At 52.2% G+C, this 17,252-nt stretch overlaps 1 protein-coding gene across 3 annotated transcripts in view; it reads right to left on the bottom strand.

Annotated features, from left to right (window-relative positions):
• Nucleotides 1-17,252, bottom strand: part of CDH11 (cadherin 11) — a 148,033-nt gene that overhangs the window by 87,759 nt on the left and 43,022 nt on the right. Inside the window, exon 1 of one of the 3 annotated variants that reach the window (XM_035715985.2) lies at nt 15,123-15,245. The exons of the other annotated variants lie outside the window; for them this stretch is intronic. The gene's annotated coding sequence lies outside the window, so the exon portion shown is untranslated. Of the gene's footprint in view, nt 1-15,122; nt 15,246-17,252 lie in introns of those variants that run through there. 3 annotated transcript variants of the gene reach the window in all.

Here is a 17,252-nt window from a genome sequence, read left to right as displayed (position 1 = left end):
CAGGAGCTGTCACGGAGGGGAGCAGGGGAGCCCAAGGGCACAGGGACAGCTCCATTTTATAGACAGAAGAAACCAGCTAAGCGGTAAGTGCCCAGGTGCTCAGAGCCGGGGAGCGGCATGGCCCGACGGGTCACCAACAACCCACCCCTCTCCTGGCGGATTTGAGGCCTGCTTCCGGGGGGAAATCATACCCACCCCTCTAGGACATCAGCCCAGAAAACGTCTACTTTTTTAGTAAAACGACACAACAGAGAATCTCCAGTGCTTTGGTAGGGAGCTGACTGGAACGAACGGTGACTCAGTAGATTAGTATTAAACCAACAGATGAAATCTCCGGTTTCGGAGGCCACCACGTTCTGGCAAAGAAGCCCAGAGAGGCCACACGCCTTCCAGCTGGAGTGGAGAGACCAAGTGGTCCTGTCGTCCCCTGAAGCTGCTGCTGCGTCTTGTTCTGTGGGCAGGAGAAGGGGCAGCAGAGGGGCGCCCGGCTCTGCCCCCACCCCCCACCCCCCCGCGACAGGGCCTTCTTCCTTTTGTGGGTGTCCTGTCTGCCTGACATTGCTGGAGGGATGAATAAACACCATTAATAATCATCACTGGGTGTTTCTCTTTCCTGTTACGGCCCAAGTTCCAAAACCATATGGCGAAGCATATTTTGTAAGATAGGTTTATGGATTTTGAATTTTTTTGAAAAAAAAAAATAGTGAAGGGGAGGAGTGGGCTCTCGAATGCGAGGAGACACTCGGTTGGAGGGCACGCTTCGCCCCTCCGACCCCTCTGACTTGGGGCAGGCGACTCCGGGCTGCACTTCGTCACTAGGCAATGGGAGTAGCGACCGGTTGGAGGATGGCGCTCCGTGGGCAGCTGTGACCGCGGGGAGACGCCCGCTGTGTTCTCCGCCGGGCATGCGACCTAAGGGTTAGCTTGGCCCTTTACCGTGAATCCGCCACTCAGACGGGCCCCTGGCCCGGGCGCCACCCACAGAGGCCGGCGCTCGGCTCCGCGCAGCACAGACCCCGCGCACGGGGTGTCAACCCGGTGGACGTTTCCCACACCAGCCTTTCTCAGATGGAGACACGGCGCCTCAAGACATTTGGGGGACCCTCAACTTCCCGGCGCCGCTCGGACGCCTGCTCCCACTGAGGGTGGAGGACTGCCCGGGGCTCACGCCGGCCTGCAGAACCTCCAGCCCGGGCCCTGCGCCGGCGGGGATGACGGAGGGGATGACAGAGGGGATGACAAGGGGGATGACAGAGGGTGATGATGGCGCGGATGACGGCGGGAATGAGGGTGGGGATGACGGCGGGGATGACGAGCGGGGATGACAAGGGGGATGACAGAGGGGATGAGGGTGGGGATGATGGCAGGGGATGACAAAGGGGGATGATGGAGGGGGATGACGGCGGGGATGACAGCGGGGACGAGGGTGGGGATGACGGCGGAGATGACAGCGGGAACGAGGGTGGGGATGACGGCGGAGATGACAGCGGGGATGATGGCGGGGATGACAGCGGGGATGACGGCGGGGATGACAGCGGGGACGAGGGTGGGGATGACGGCGGAGATGACAGCGGGGATGAAGGTGGGGATGACGGTGGAGATGACAGCAGGGATGAGGGTGGGGATGAGGGTGGGGATGATGGCCGGGATGAAGGCGGGGATGATGAAGGGGGATGACGAAGGGGGATGATGGCAGGGATGAGGGTAGGGATGACAGCGGGGATGATGAAGGGGGATGATGGAGGGGGATGACGGCAGGGATGATGGCGGGATGACGAGGGGGGGATGATGGCAGAGATGACTGTGGGGATGACGAGGATGACAGAGGGAGATGACAGTGGGGATGACTATTGGGATTATGGGGGGATGAGGGCCAGGATGACTGTGGGGATGACTGCTGGGATGATGGCAGGGAGGCAGCAGGGATGACTGTAGGGATGATGGTGGGGATGACAGCGGGGATGACGGAGGGGGACGATGGCGGGGATGACGAGGGGGATGATGGCGGGGATGATGGCGGGGATGAGGATGACGGAGGGGATGGCGGCAGGGATGACGGCGGGGGATGACTGGGGATGACTACTGGGATGATGGCAGGGAAAGCGGCAGGGGATGATGGCGGGGATGACTGTGGGGATGACTATCAGGATGATGGGGGGATGAGGGCGAGGATGACTGTGGGGATGATGGCAGGGAGGCAGCGGGGATGACTGTGGGGATGAAGGCGGGGGATGATGGTGGGGATGACGGGGGGATGACGGCAGGGATGACGTCCAACGTCGGCCCGCAGTTACGGGAAAACACCCCGAAAGCCGTCCTGGCCTCCAAGCGGATTGGCCACAGCGGCGCTTTAAATCAAACTCTTAACACGCTGATCTTTATTTCCCTGGAGCAGCTTTTCTGAGTGAGCCATGCCTTTGGAGGCACCTAACACAAAGTGACAACCTTCGCCGTTTTCCAAAGCGCGGTGGCCGGGCGCAGAGAGAGCCCATTGTCACCATGGTAATTACCGCACAATACCTGGCGGCCAAGGGCCGGGCAGGAGGCGCGGGCAGCGGCTGAATCCGGCATTGTCCGGGCCCCATAAAAAGATCAGAAGCCCTGAAAAGCCAGGGAGCGGGATCTCACAGCTCTTTCGCTGGGCCCTGAAAGGACCTTTGTGCTGCCACCATAAATTCTGGGTTCTCCGGGCACTTGACAACTGAAGCCGGGGACAATAGAATTCTTGTGTCCAACAAAACACTCCTTGTCCGATGCCAGTCTTATCAGCCGCATTTACAAATGTCTTTCGTTGTACCCAAATAATTCCCCATTAGAAGGACTATTGGGAGCAGAACTAAATAAATATTCACAGCCTTTGTGATATCGTTGGGAAATGAATAAACAAACAGTCATCTAGCATATGAGCAGAGCCTCCTGCTACTCTACATTTTATCCCTATTTCTTGCCCAAATGATGTCGTTTCGATTTCTCTCCCTTAACGTGTCAAGAGCCGTGACACTGGAAGCGCCGCTCTGACTCGCCACCTCCTGCGCGCCCCGCTCCGCACCCCCCGGGGCTGCCCCCGCGCTGCTCCTTGGGTTGATCGGGCCAAGGCCCCGGGGGGGGCGGGGGGGTCCCACCTCCCCACAGACACGGGAACCCAACCTCGGGGGAGGTAAGTTACTTAGGCAACACAACGAAGCTAATTAATAGTAAAATACGAATTCAGATCTGGGGGTCCCTGGCTCCTAAGGCTCCGCCTCCCCGCTACGCCTTGATGGGTTCCCTACCGACCAGAAAAGGAATAAAACATCAGAAAAAGGGGAAAATCTAAGCACATCCACCGTAACGTCACCAACGCACACGGAGTCTGTTTATAAACTGTTCCAGAACCTGAGAACACTTAGCAGGAAAATAAAGAGGCTTTCTTCAAGAGAGTATATTTTACTTTTGCCCTAGAATACCAGCAATTTTGCTTTTTAACCTTCCGAGGGGAGGAAGCGGTGGCAGGCAAACAAAAATAAACACAAGCCAGCTTCGGGAAGGTTTCAGGGATGTCTATGCAGTCACACTGGTAAAGTCTTAGAAAGAATCAGGGATTAAGAAAGCAAGCGGGGCGCCTGCAATCACGACCGCCCAGAACAACACTTAAGCCTCCTACTGCGGTTTATTTTATTTTATTTTGCTTGTCTGTCTCCTTGTTGTGAACGAACAGATCTCTCAGCATTTGACGGGAACGCACACAGCAAAGCAGAAACTCCCTTCCTGATGGAAGCACTGACTAGGAGGCAACACTCTTTACATTAAAAAAAACAAAAAAAAATCTGACAATATTAGAGCTCTACATGGCTTCCTGTCGGGTCAGGAGTCGTCTACGCGGTCTGCCCCTTCCAATGTTGCATCCAAGGAAACTCCGAGCTTCCGGAAGACAGAAAGGTGAGATGTAATATCTGACACTCATTTTTGTCTGGCCCGGGTCAGTACATGGTAACCCTCGGCAGAGCTCGGCTTATTGGACCAGTAGATGAATGGTAGTAGTTACAGGGAGAACCACCAGGAACCTGGACTCTAAAACTTTTTGGACATGAAAATCTACCTTTTTTATCTACTTGATGTCAAAGTACAGGTAGAATTTATCTTTTTTTTTTTTAAGGACTTCAATGATGTGCTCACTTGGCCCAAATTGTGTAGCCTTGGTAAAAGCGATGTTGAGCTGTTCTGGTTTGTTTCCTAAAATACCTAACATCTGTGCCCAAGAATAGGCCATCATTTTGCAAACAATTGGCTATTAACAAGACCAGGTGACCAACAGGTACTTCCTGACGGATGGTAAATCCAACAACTGAGTTTGAAAAATGTGATCGATATTTCCCAAACGCTTCAGATGCCAAGTGAAGCATTTAATCATCTTTGAGGATTTAAGGGCATGGTTACAGCCATGTACACATGACGCGAACTATTTCAGCTCTTCTATCCCCCCAGGAGCCAGGTGTTATGTAGACACAACTTAATCCAAGCAAGCAGAGAAGATTTCTAACATTTATTGAGAGTTTGTAACGTGCCAGGTCCTGAGCTAAGTGTGTGAGAGAGAGAGAGAGAAATAATCTTATACATCAGGTACTATGATTTTCTTTATTCTGTAGCTAAGAAAGGTGGAGTAAAATTGCCCTCATTCACAGAGCCACAGAGCACGGAAGCCAGGATGTGGACGCAGGGAGTTTGAATATATTTCTTTTTTTTAAATTTTTATTTATTTATGATAGTCACACAGAGAGAGAGAGAGAGAGAGGCAGAGACACAGGCAGAGGGAGAAGCAGGCTCCATGCAGGGAGCCCGACGCGGGACTCGATCCCGGGTCTCCAGGATCACGCCCTGGGCTGAAGGCGGGGCTAAACCGCTGAGCCACCCAGGGATCCCCAGGCCTGAGATTTTAATAGTTCATCAAATCTGGGGAACTTCTACACAAACAAGAAATCAACTCATTTTCAAAATGCCATATTCACACACACACACACACACACACACACACACACAGAGCAGAGCTTTTGCTCCGTGCTGGAAGTAGGCACAGCCTGCTACCACCTCTGAAAGCAAGAAAAGCAAAACGCCCCGTCCACAGCAATGTGAATGATTTATGATATAACAGGAGAGCGTCCTCCCTGGGGCCATTATGCTTGGAAAGAAACAAAGTCGCTCAAAAATTAAGTGGGACTGTCCTTTTGCAATGTAAAATTAATGGCATTTCCTTAAAAAAAAGCCATTTTGGCATTCACCTCCTCTGAGACACTGATCCTAGCGATCACAGCTGTACACACTCATAATGTTCATACGCATCACGAAGGAAAAAGCACGTATATTTTCTTGCCCGTTGTATGTCCACTGGACAAAGGTGCAAACTAAATGCTCCCAGATAGCTTTGGAACAATGGAGCTGGTAAATGAAGGACTGTGTCCCTGATCCTGAGGTCTCACCTACGTGCAAGTGCCTCTGACGGCCCACAATCGGTTGTGACTTATAATTTTCTCCAGGTACAAATGCAAATTTGGCCACAGAGGGGCTGACACGAGCCAGCGAGCGAGTCTAGCAGGCACCCTGCATCCTCATCGCACCTCATTAAGTCCAGTGGATTCATTCGGGGGCAGCAGCGGAAGCGGGTCATTAAAATGTTTCAGTTATAGTTTGCTGCACTTTATTGGTGGAATAATATTCTTCACTTGTATACACAAATTGTGACATTCTTGAAGATCTAGGGAAAACTCACGTGCCAATACCAAGCATCTAATATCCCCATAGAAAGCTTTCTCCAGGACGCACCTCCCAGATTCACGGATGTACACCCACCCTCAAAGTTTCATTCCTTTCCTTCTTTTGTTTTCATCTCTTTTTTAAATACTCAAATAATCACCAATAAGGTCTGCTTTTACTAATTCCATTGATAAGAACGAAGAATAAAGACCAAAATAGCATTATCAGCAGCTGTGTAGAGTTGGGTCATTTCCCGGGCTGGGCTTGGGTCAACGGCGTGGAAGTGACAGGCAAATGTCTTGGCTCTGGGACATCTTCCATTGCAACTTTCACTTATTAAATCTCTCTCTTAGGACTTCATCCAAGAAACCACACTGGATTTTCAAGCAGGTTTTCTCTATGCCTTCTTGGCTTTGATATCCGTGGTTGTCGGACACTCTAAGTATGTAAAGTTACACACACACACACACACACACACACACACACACACACGTATTACTCACTTGTTGGTTTCTCATCTCTGAGAAATACTTAAAACACATTTCTTATCTGGCAACTTATAAAATGAATTTTGACACAGGCTACTGGGGTGGATGTGATGGTCACTAAGTTTCTTTCCTGTTGGGAGTCTACAGAATTCTAAAATTGCAAGAATCAGTTCCCTCCCCGAAAGCAGCCCACCATCCCCCTGCAGAGCTCCGACCACACTCGGGGGACCACTGAGCTAGAGGGATCTCTAGGCCCTATTCGCTCTCTAACAGTGTTTCATGGGCCCACCCTGGTGCCATGATGAAGACCATCCATACAAGGACGCTTCATGCTCAGAAGACGGTGAGGATGCAAGGGGCCCCGCGGTAGCTGGTGGAGTGGTGACGAACAGCTACAGCTAGGTTTCATGGTCCCTGACAAGATGGACTGGTCCCCTTGAAGAAAGGCAGGAGACCCTCTCCAGGGGCCAAATCAAGTGGTTACGACAGCAAGCAAACAGAGGGAGAGCCCGGGGAGGGGGTGAGGCAGATGGAGGGAAGCACGGCCCCTGCTGGGAGATGGAATTCAGGTCGGGGAGGCCCGCTCCCATGAGGGCTCTACTACTCAGCAGTCCCATGACTTAGGACTCTTACCTACAAAACGGACGTTCTTGGGACACGTGAGAGAGATAATGCACACAAATTATGCTAATGTTTCCGGCACAGACTTACAGTTCACTAAATATTATCAGTCAGCATCATCGTGAGCAAAAACTTATCAGTTTTTAACCACAAGGACTCTATGTTAAGAAATATTAAGGGGCTCCTGGTGGCTCAGTTGGTTAAGTGTCTGCCTTTGCCTGAGGCCATGATCCTGGGGTCCTGGGATTGAGTCCTGGACCGGGCTCCCTGCTCAGGGGGGAGCCTGATTCTCCCTCTTCCTTTGCTGTTCCCCTTGCCTGTGCTCTCTCGCTCTCTCTGTCAAATAAGTCAATAACATCTTTTAAAAAAAAAAGAAAGAGAGAGAGAAAGAAAGAAAGAAGAAAGAAGAAAGAAAGAAAGAAAGAAAGAAAGAAAGAAAGAAAGAAAGAAGAAAGAAAGAAAGAAAGAAAGAAAGAAAGAAAGAAGAAAGAAAGAAAGAAAGAAAGAAAGAAAGAAAGAAAGAAAGAAAGAAAGAAAGAAAGAAAGAAAGAAATAGGGACGCCTGGGTGGCTCAGTGGCTGAGTGTCTGCCTTCGGCTCAGGGCATGATCCCAGATCCTGGGGTCGAGTCCCCCATTGGGCTCCCTGCATGGAGCCTGCTTCTCCCTCTGCCCGTGTCTCTGTCTCTCATAAATAAATAAATAAAATATTTTTAAAAAAATAAAAAAAATACTGAAGAAATGAGTGCAACGCCTGACCCAAGAGGAGCCCCACAAAATTGCTACTATTATTTTTGACATTAGATGACAATGAGGCAGGACGTCGGCAATTCTCTTCCAATCCAGGTCTCAACAAAGAGAAAGTCTCCATTTGTACTAATGCCTGAACAAGCATCTCTTTTTAGAAAAGGTTGTCTCAGGTCCAGAATAGATTTGATTATATCGTTTCTTTCAATTATATCAAGTTGGGGGCTACTTTCCATTTGTCACAGGAGGTACTGGTTTATCGGTGACAGTGATATAATTTTCCTCCAAAAATATTTAAAAAACACCATAATGAGTCAAAAGAAAATATTAAGCAAATAATTGTGTGGGTGGCACCTCAATATTTTGAAGACAACCATGAATGGCTTAATGATTATTTTACAGATGGGGAGATTAAGCCCTGAGTGGGAAGTGGGTGAAGAGGAAGGTCCACGTGGACCCTGCCTCTGGCGGCCCAGGCCTCTCTGCAGCCCCTCACCCATCCCACGGGCTGGGCCACGTGTGGGGAGGACGGTGAGGAATGACTGTGCTCCTCTTCCAAGGGTGGAAATGAAACTCAAAGGAGGGGACAAACGTCAGCCGAGACCTGGGGACAGAGGCAGGCGCAGAGCCTAGTAGCTCTCCAGGAATCCAGGTCTTCGTGGAGAAGAAAGTAGGCTGGAAGGCTGGAAACACAGGCACCGAAGCCTCCTCGGTACGTCTCTCCCTATAATTCACGGCCTCATTTTACAGATACTCGCCTTTATTCCCACGAAGTTTAAGGCCCCCCGCAAAGATGTAGGGTCCCAGAAACAGCCGGCGCTGCTGCTTCACATGGTAAAAGTGAGAAGAGGAGAAATGGCAGCAGGAAGGGGCAATCGGGACACGGGGTCGGGCGCCAAGCCCGGGCGGAGAAGTCCTAAACCCGTCGGGGCCGCGTGGCACCAGGGGCCGAGGACACGCAGCCAGACACGGGAACGCAGAGCCCACCCAGGGAAGACTGGCCTTCGGGTCCACCGCAGCCAGACGCTCCGGAGACAGACGCCGGACGCCCCTCGGCCATTTGCTGCCGCGCGGACGCCCGACCCTGCCCCCCAGCGAGCAGCAGCCTTAGCGCGAAGATAATCGAACCAGAATCCTGGGCGGCAGCAGCGGCCCGAGCCCAGCAAGCGGCCGGGGCCTCCCACGGGGGCGGCCTCGAGCCACGGAAGGGCCCGGCGTCTGGCCCCTGCTCTGGCCCTGTGCTCGGCTGCTCAGTGCACGGCCCCTGCTTGCAGTGGGGGACCTGAGGACGCAGAGGATGGTGGCACCCCGCGGCCTCCAGGCCGCCAGGGCCCAGCCTGCTGCCCGCTGCCCTGTGACCGCCCGCCCTGTCGCCGTCCGGGTGGCCCTCCGGCAGGGGGCCAGCAGGCTGTGGCCTGGCCTGGGGCAGCCAGGTTTGCGCCCACTCTGCCCGGCTCCTGCGCCTACCTTCGCCTTTGCACAGAGCGCGCATCCCCCTTGTCTTCTCCAGGAGTGTCCTGTGTCCTGCCGGGCCCTGGCCGAGTCGCGGCCTCCAGACAACCCACCTCCCTCCCGGCGTCCCAGGTGCACAGCCGCTCACTGGCCGCGGCGCCACCTCCGTCGGGCAGTGTCCCCCGCGCCTGCGGTGCCAGATGCTGGGCCACACGCCGGGCAGCAGCCGCGCGGGGCCTCCTGGCGGAGGGAGGCTCACTGAGGGCAGAGCAGGAAGACGGCAGAAAAGTAAAGCCGGCAGTTAGGGACACGGAATACGGGAACCTCCACAAGGACGCTACCCCGGCGGCGTCATGCCCTCCCGGCCCCTGGCCTGCCACCCCACCCGTGGGCTGCTCGAGGGGGGCTCCTGTCGCATCTGCGGCCTCCTCCTCTGCGTGCCCTGAGCCGTAATCACAGCGAGTCAGACTCGGGGTCTCGGGGCGTCACCAACCACCAGGCCGAGGCCTTCCCGGGGGCCCAGAGGCCGCGGCAGGAGAGGGCGGCATGGGGGGTGCTGGGGTCCCCAGCTAACTACTTGCTTCCATTCGATCCACAGCCGGGGCTTATCCACTTTATACATATCAGGGTTTGGGTGCAGGCTTTATATAGCAAAATCTGCATGAAATCCACGGAATCAAGAGGCGGAAAAACAGAACTAGTGAATCTAGGAGGTAAATGGCTCCTGTGACTTCCTACAGAACCTCACTGCAAACAGGCGTGCACGTTCCGGTATGGACGGGCGTACACAGCCACAGACACACGTGCACGGGGAGCGAGGGCATCACACAGGAGGGGGGCGGGGGGAGAGTGCGGAAGGGGGAGGACAGGGACGCCGTAGGGGCTAGGCCTAGGCCGCCAAGGGGCCGCGCTCCTCCCCGCCCCGCTGTCTCCCTGGAGCTCCGCCGCCTGGCAGTCTGACCATCGTCCCTTCATTCCGCCTCTCACTTACTCGGCTGCTGCACCTGGAGGATGTGCAGGTGCCGGCCTCGTGCGGAGGTTCAGGTCTGGAAGTGGGGGCCACTTAAGGGCAAACAGAGGGAGGGAAGGAGGGGGCAGGAAGGAATGCGTGAAGCAAGGGGTGGGGAGGGAGGAAGGGGGGAAGGAGGGAAAGGAGGAAGGAAGGAGGGAAGGGAGGAAGGAAGGGAAGGATGAAGGAGGGAGGGAGGGAAGGAGGAAGGGAGGAAGGAAGGACGGAGGGAGGGAGGAAGGAGGGAAGGGAGGAGGGAGGGAAGGAAGGAGGGAAGGGAGGAGGGAGGGAGGAAGGAGGGAGGGAGGGAAGGAAGGAGGGAGGAAGGAAGGAGGGAAGGAAGGAAGGAGGGAAGGGAGGAGGGAGGGAAGGAAGGAGGGAAGGGAGGAGGGAAGGAAGGAAGGAAGGAAGGAAGGAAGGAAGGAAGGAAGGAAGGAAGGAGGGAAGGAAGGAGGGAAGGAAGAAGGGAAGGAAGGAGGGAAGGAAGGAGGGAAGGAAGAAGGGAAGGAAGGAGGGAAGGAAGAAGGGAAGGAAGGAGGGAAGGAAGGAGGGAAGGAAGGAGGGAGGAAGGAAGGTGGGAAGGAAGGAGGGAGGAAGGAAGGAGGGAGGAAGGAAGGAGGGAGGAAGGAAGGAGGGAGGAAGGAAGGAGGGAGGAAGGAGGGAGGGAGGAAGGAGGGAGGAAGGAAGGAGGGAGGAAGGAAGGAGGGAAGGCAGGAAGGAGGGAAGGCAGGCTACTTTTGGTGGCCCCGAGCCGCGTCCAGTGCCCCCGACGCCACGTGGTGCTGCAGGCAGCTGATGGAGGCTCATGAGCAGCGCCTCTCTGGGGACGCCACCCCGTAAACACGGTGACCTCCTTCAAGGACCAATCCCAAGAGGCTGGAGCTGTGAGCGAGCGAGCGAGCGAGCGCACAGATTCAGGTCACCAGGTTTCTGTCTTTCCCGTTGTTTGCTCCTGAAGAAACTGAAAGGACCGGGTCCGCTTTCCCGAGCAGTCACATCCGCACTGCTCCTGTCGCTCTGCCTTCCAGTCACAGGCCACCCAGCCTCAGAGATGAGGACAACGCTCCTCGCCTTGGGAAAGATGCTTCCTCCCTAAGTCATCCTCATTGTTTAAATCCAAAAAAAAAAAAAGAATAGAAAAGTAACCAAGAAGTCATGCTTTTGATTGACTCCAGGTTTCTCTATGTGCATATGTCAAGTGTCCTGTGCTCACTAGGGAGCCAGGGCGTTGGAGCTGTAGCAAACGGACTCCCACGGAATCAATGACTAAGCGCAAGGCCTCTAGATATTGCCAATCACTTATAACCCCGCTCTACTTCACCCAGATTCCCAGGAAGAATAATATCTTTCTCTTCCTATGAAGCCCAAAGTGCCTTCTTGTAATAGGAAAATGTGTACGACGGTACACGCTGCCCCGCATGGCAAAGCGGTTCTTGCCCAAAGTCGCAATTATGTGAATTGTAAAGCAACGTGGAAAAAAATACGTTGGACCATTTCCACGTAGTTCATTATGAAAGAAAACCTTTTCTCCAGTTACAATAATGTAAAAAATACTCCCAAGTTAAGTCCTGGAAGGGAAGAGAAAATTAAGGACTATGAGTCAGAGTGAGTGAACCGTGGGTGATCTTTCCCCTTTCTGCTTCCTCCCTGGCTTACATAATTGTAAAAAAATATTATCTGTCCTGGACACAATTTTTTTTTTTTTGCTTTTACAAATTCTCACCATGCAACTGTGTTTCTTTTGCAGAGTAAATACCTGAGCCAGCCACACCCCCCGAGACCCCGTGGTGTGATCACTGAGCGTCGCCTTCACTCTCCTGTACCGTCCAAACAAACCCCCACCTGAGAAAACAAAAATTCCAAAACGAAAAAAAAGCAAACACACACACACACACACACACACAAAAAAAAAAAAAAAAAAAAAAAAAAACCTACTCTACTCCGAGATGCAAAACGACCAGTTAATGCATTCCAAATTAGAAACGGGAAAATAGCTTATGACACTAAATGACTGAATCGGTGACGTGCCAACTGAAACACTGATACCATCACTTTGATTCGAAAATACCCTCTGCTGTGGGAGAGGCCAAGAAGGGAGGCCAGCAGCTACCAAACAGGTAACATGAGCTGGTTCCCTGGAGGCCCCTTCGGCCCTTCAAGGTGCTTCGTCCAGGCTTCCCCACTGACCACCTCAGTGCACCCGGGGCCGCGCTGGGCATCCGTGATGAGCAGAGGTAGGTCCTTACCCTGGGGGAGCGCACATCCTCATCTAATTTGGCTGCTCTTAGCTTAAGCCTGGGTAGAGTTACACAGAAGATCTCTTGAGATTTTCCTCCGAGTCCAGAATAAATGAGCCAGGAACCAGATAATGGGCTGTAAATAACACAGCTGGCTGGCACGTCAGGGGTGCCGAGTTCAAGCCCAGGCTCTCACGCGGTGACCGTGGCCAGATCTCTCGGCCGCTCAGCTTCAGAGGGAACAATCAGGGAGCGAGTGGGCTGAAGGTCTTAGAAAGTTCCTTCCAGTATCCTAGGGGGCAACCGACTCATTCGTACTCGGCGTTTTCATAGACTTCAAACTAAGCTATAAACAGAGACTTCAAGCAGTAATATACCGTAGATTTGAAAGGTTACAAGAGATTCTCATCACCAGACGAAGAATGTGTAACTATGGGAGGTGACGATGTCAACGAAACTGATGGTGGTGGTCGTTTCACAAAATACACGTATCTCAAGTCATCATGTCATATGTCAGCTCTATCTCAGGAAGACTGGGGGAAGCAGCTAAGCCAGAAGCCAGAAAGCTTGGAAAGAACCCTGGGCACTCTTCTGCCCACAAAAGCAAATACCTATCCAGAGGGAAAGGGGAGGAAGGAAGCGAGGAGCTGGGACTATAATCTCCAGGGGAAGGTGTCAGAGTCTGACACTACTGGGTTCAAATTCTGCCTCTGGCTTTGGAATTAAATACACGTCAGGGCATCTGGGAGGCTCAGTCGGTTAAGCGTCTGACTGTCGATCGCAGCGCAGGTCTTGATCTCAGGGTTGAGAGTTCAAGCCTTGTGTTGGGCTCCATGCTGGGGATGGAGCCTACTTTGAAAAATAATATATATATTATTTATATAAATAATTATATATTATGTATGATATATTAATTATATATCAATATGTATCATATTAATATAAAAATATTTATTATTTATATAAATAATATATTATTTTATATTGATATATTAATATATGATTAATATATAATAAATGACATAATTATTTATATAAATAATTTATATTATTTATATATTAATGTTATATTAATATAAAATATGATTATTTATACAAATGATTATTTATCATGTTATATATCTATATATTAATATATTAATATGTGATTAATATATGATTAATTATATATTGATATATTATGTTAATATAAAATATTTTTGATTATTTATATAAATGATTATTTAATATATATTAATATGATATATTTTAATATATAATTAATTATATATTATATTATAAATAATCATATATATATTTTTAAGTATATCTTTGAGCAGGTGACTCAACTCTACAAGTAGTTTCCTCACCTGAAAAGTGCCATCTGTGAAGCCTAACTCACATGATATGCAAGGCACCTCGCACCCCTCCAAGCACACAGACGGTGCTCGATACAGTTTACCCAAATTAAAATGATGAGTTAATAAGAATAGTATATACTGGAAGCTCCTGAATCTTGTTCACTTCTCCGTTTCCAGCACCTGACATAGGTCAGTCTCGTGGAAGGTGCTTTAGTGAAATAAATAAATGTTAACACTGATTAACTCATACTGATTAGAAGCTCTGATTGGCAATTATGCACCTACGATTAATTAAAAGTGAGAACACAGATCGGTTAAGACTTCAGAAATGCAGCCTCTTTGGGGGCAGTCTCTCTCAAAACGCAAGGTAAAATGACGATGCAAAGGTCACGGAATCTGGGACACTCCAGCAAAACCAACCTCCCACTTGGCTTCTGAGATCAGCAGAGGCCAGAGCCAGATGCCTGAGTCACGGGCCGGCAATGCTGCGGCAGGGGCCAGTTGGAGGCATGTGCTGTCCCAGTAACTGTCCCAACTGAGCTCTTCATTCATTGAACAAACAGTTCAAAAGGTCCTTTGAGCAACTCCGTGGTGCCCTTTGGCAGAAGAGAGGCAAACAGAGCTGACACCAAGCGCGGAAGACGTGAGAACCCGTGCTCCGGGAAAGGGCTAAGCAGCAAGTGAGAAGGGATCAATCCAGGGAAACCAGCAAGACCATTAACTATTCCAGGCAAAGCCACGGGACTGTTGTCCAAAAGCAAAGTCCCAACGTAGCAACAGAAAGGGTCAGCCTTCATTTAGGCGACCGCCACACGCCCCCCCCCGGCCAGGCCGGCGTGCACACGCGCGTGCGTGCACACCGATGCCTTCCCACGCACGCACACGGCCCAAGTAGGTAGAAAGGACTCTGAAATAACAGAGTGCACTTTGAGTCTCAGTGAGCAAACTGTTATAATGCATTTATTCTGATGAGCCGGGGGGACGTGGTGGCTCTCTGTAACTAGGTCAGGCACCAATTGGTAGTCAACGCCACAGAGCCCGAAGATTTAATGAGGAGGAGACCAGACAAAGACGCACGATGGAAATAGTGCCCCGAGCACGTGGCCCCAGACTCCGCAATCTGGCAGCGGGGTCCGGTCCACGCTATTTCTCCTGGATGCACCAGAACCAACTTCCAGAAACTCCTAAGATAGGCTGGGCAGCCCACGCCAAGCTGCTGGGCCCTCAGCAGAATTAAAAACAGCCCCTGCATGGGACGCAGAGGGAGCTGCGTGGACGGATGCAGAGGGACCAGCCAAGGCGGAGCAGGGAGCAGAGGCCACGGCCCAGGCGAGACAGTGAAATGGCCCCACCCCGACCTCAAGCCGCGTGCGCAAAGCCAGTGCCCTCTGCCGGATGCCCGCATCCCCACCCCCCCTCGTCTGGGCTGGGCCGTGTCGCTGGCACCCGCGCTCCGGCCGGCAGATGGGGAGGCCAGGCTTGTTGAACCCAGTGCCTACTCACTCCACCGTCACGAAGGCCACCCAGCAGCTGCTAGCCACCTAGAATCTTCCTCGAGAGGCGGGATCCAGGGTGACAACAGGCCAGCTCCCGAAGGCGGCTTTCTGCTTTGCTCTTAGGGCATCTCCTGGGAGGAGACCAGACGCCGCAGGGCCGGGAGAGGGTGCAGCCCGGCTTTGTTCTGGAAAGCCCGGAGCAGCAGCCTCCCAGGACAGCCTGCTGGCAGGCCTGTGAATGAGCCACTGTGGTGAGACACCCCCCCACTGCTAATGAGCCCACGCACACGGCAGCCCGGGGGGGACGCGCAGGCCCCGCTGCACAGCAGGCAGAGCAGAAGCAAAGGGGGGGCGGCCAGGGTCCCCCACCTGGGCTCCCGGCAGGGGGCCCTGAGCCATGGGCCTGCCTGGACCTCAACGCCTCCCCTCCCCTCCCCTCCCCTCCTGGCCCGTCAAAAAGAAGATTGTAGCCAACACTGTATGGGGATCCCTAAAAGGCAACCACCCATGTCTCCACTCTCGTGTCACTGTCTTCAAGAGCATTTTAACATAGAAAATGGAAAAGGGGCAGGTTTTCAGAGTGAAAAAACTTGGCAACTGAATACACGTTGAAGAAAAAAATGTGCATGAATTAGCTTTAGAACTTTGATGATCGGGGATCCCTGGTGGCTCAGGGGTTTAACACCTGCCTTTGGCCCAGGGTGTGATCCTGGAGTCCCGGGATCGAGCCCCGCATCGGGCTCCCGGCATGGAGCCTGCTTCTCCCTCCTCCTGTGTCTCTGCCTCTCTCTCTCTCTCCTCTCTCTATGACTATCATGAATAATAATTAAAAAAAAAAAATCTTTAAAAAAAAGAACTTTGACGATCACGCAAATTCATTTTATGCTGTTTTACTGCCGATTTGCAGAGCCGAGGGGCGGGTGGGCTCTGGGGGCAGCTGCCTGGGTCGGACCCCCACCTCCTCCTACCTTTGGACAAGTCACCTCACCTCTGGGTACACCTCCAGCCCCTCATCCCCGAAACGGAGACCGACACAGTACCTCCCCCCCAGGGTTCTCGGAAAAATTGAGGACGTTAAGGCCCGTGGCACAGCGGAATCTGGCAAGCCCGCCCCAAGCCCGCCACACACGCCGCGCCGGTCCAGCAGCGTCCAGGGTGGTGTAGCTTGGAGCTTCGCCGCTCTGCTTAGGACGCAGGGTCCTTGGGTGTGATCCCGGGGCTGGGGACCTAGTAACTCACACAGGGTATCAGGCCAAGTGGAAACCCTCCATGCAAGGTCACCTGCTGCAAACTTAGAATATTTCAAGAAAATGGAAACCAGAGCTCCCAGACCTCCTGCAGTACTTTCTCCTGCTCCCACCCTACAAGAGCCAGAAAGGAGAAAGACTGCAGATCTCCAGGTACCTTTATTTATTTTATTTTATTTTATTTTATTTTATTTTATTTTATTTTATTATTTTATTTTATTTTATTTAGGATTTTACTTATTTATTCATGAGAGGCCTAGAGAGAGAGGCAGAGACACAGGCAGAGGGAGAAGCAGGCTCCATGCAGGGAGCCTGACGCGGGACTCGATCCCAGGACTCCAGGATCATGACCTGAGCCCAAGGCAGACGCTCAACCGTGGACCCACTCAGGGGTCCCTCCTGGTAGCTTTTTAAACAACCTCAAAAAGCATTTTGAAAATGCTGCAGTAAATATTGCTTATGCTGATCACTGCTTTGTTGGGCACCCTGAAAGTCTGGGCCTGGAGGGACTCACTCGGCCCCTAGTAGCCCCGGTTGGGAGGTAAGTCCTCACTTCCCAGCATTCCTCAGAGAGCCCGCTCCCACTAGTAGGTCACCTGAGCACCTCATTAAAATACCGTTTCTGCCCCAGGACGTCAAGGGAAGGGACCTGGGGTCCCGCGTATCCAGCAGGTGCGCAGGGGGTGGCCAAGGGGCTGCCGCGCCTCCCCACGCTGGCAGGAATACTAAGCACCTGAGCTTCACTTTGGTGCGTCCCTTTAATGTCCTGGTTGTTTGCAGACAAGTTGGAAACTCTTTCATTATTCATGGGACCTGCTGTTGTTAAATCTGCAGCTAAGTCCTTGGACCCAGAGGCAGGGAACATTTGTTGTTTTGTTTTGTTCTAAATC

This window comes from Canis lupus, chromosome 5 (genome assembly GCF_003254725.2).
Source record: "Canis lupus dingo isolate Sandy chromosome 5, ASM325472v2, whole genome shotgun sequence".
Lineage (NCBI taxonomy): Eukaryota > Metazoa > Chordata > Mammalia > Carnivora > Canidae > Canis > Canis lupus.
This window is presented reverse-complemented; position numbering and strand designations above follow the sequence as displayed.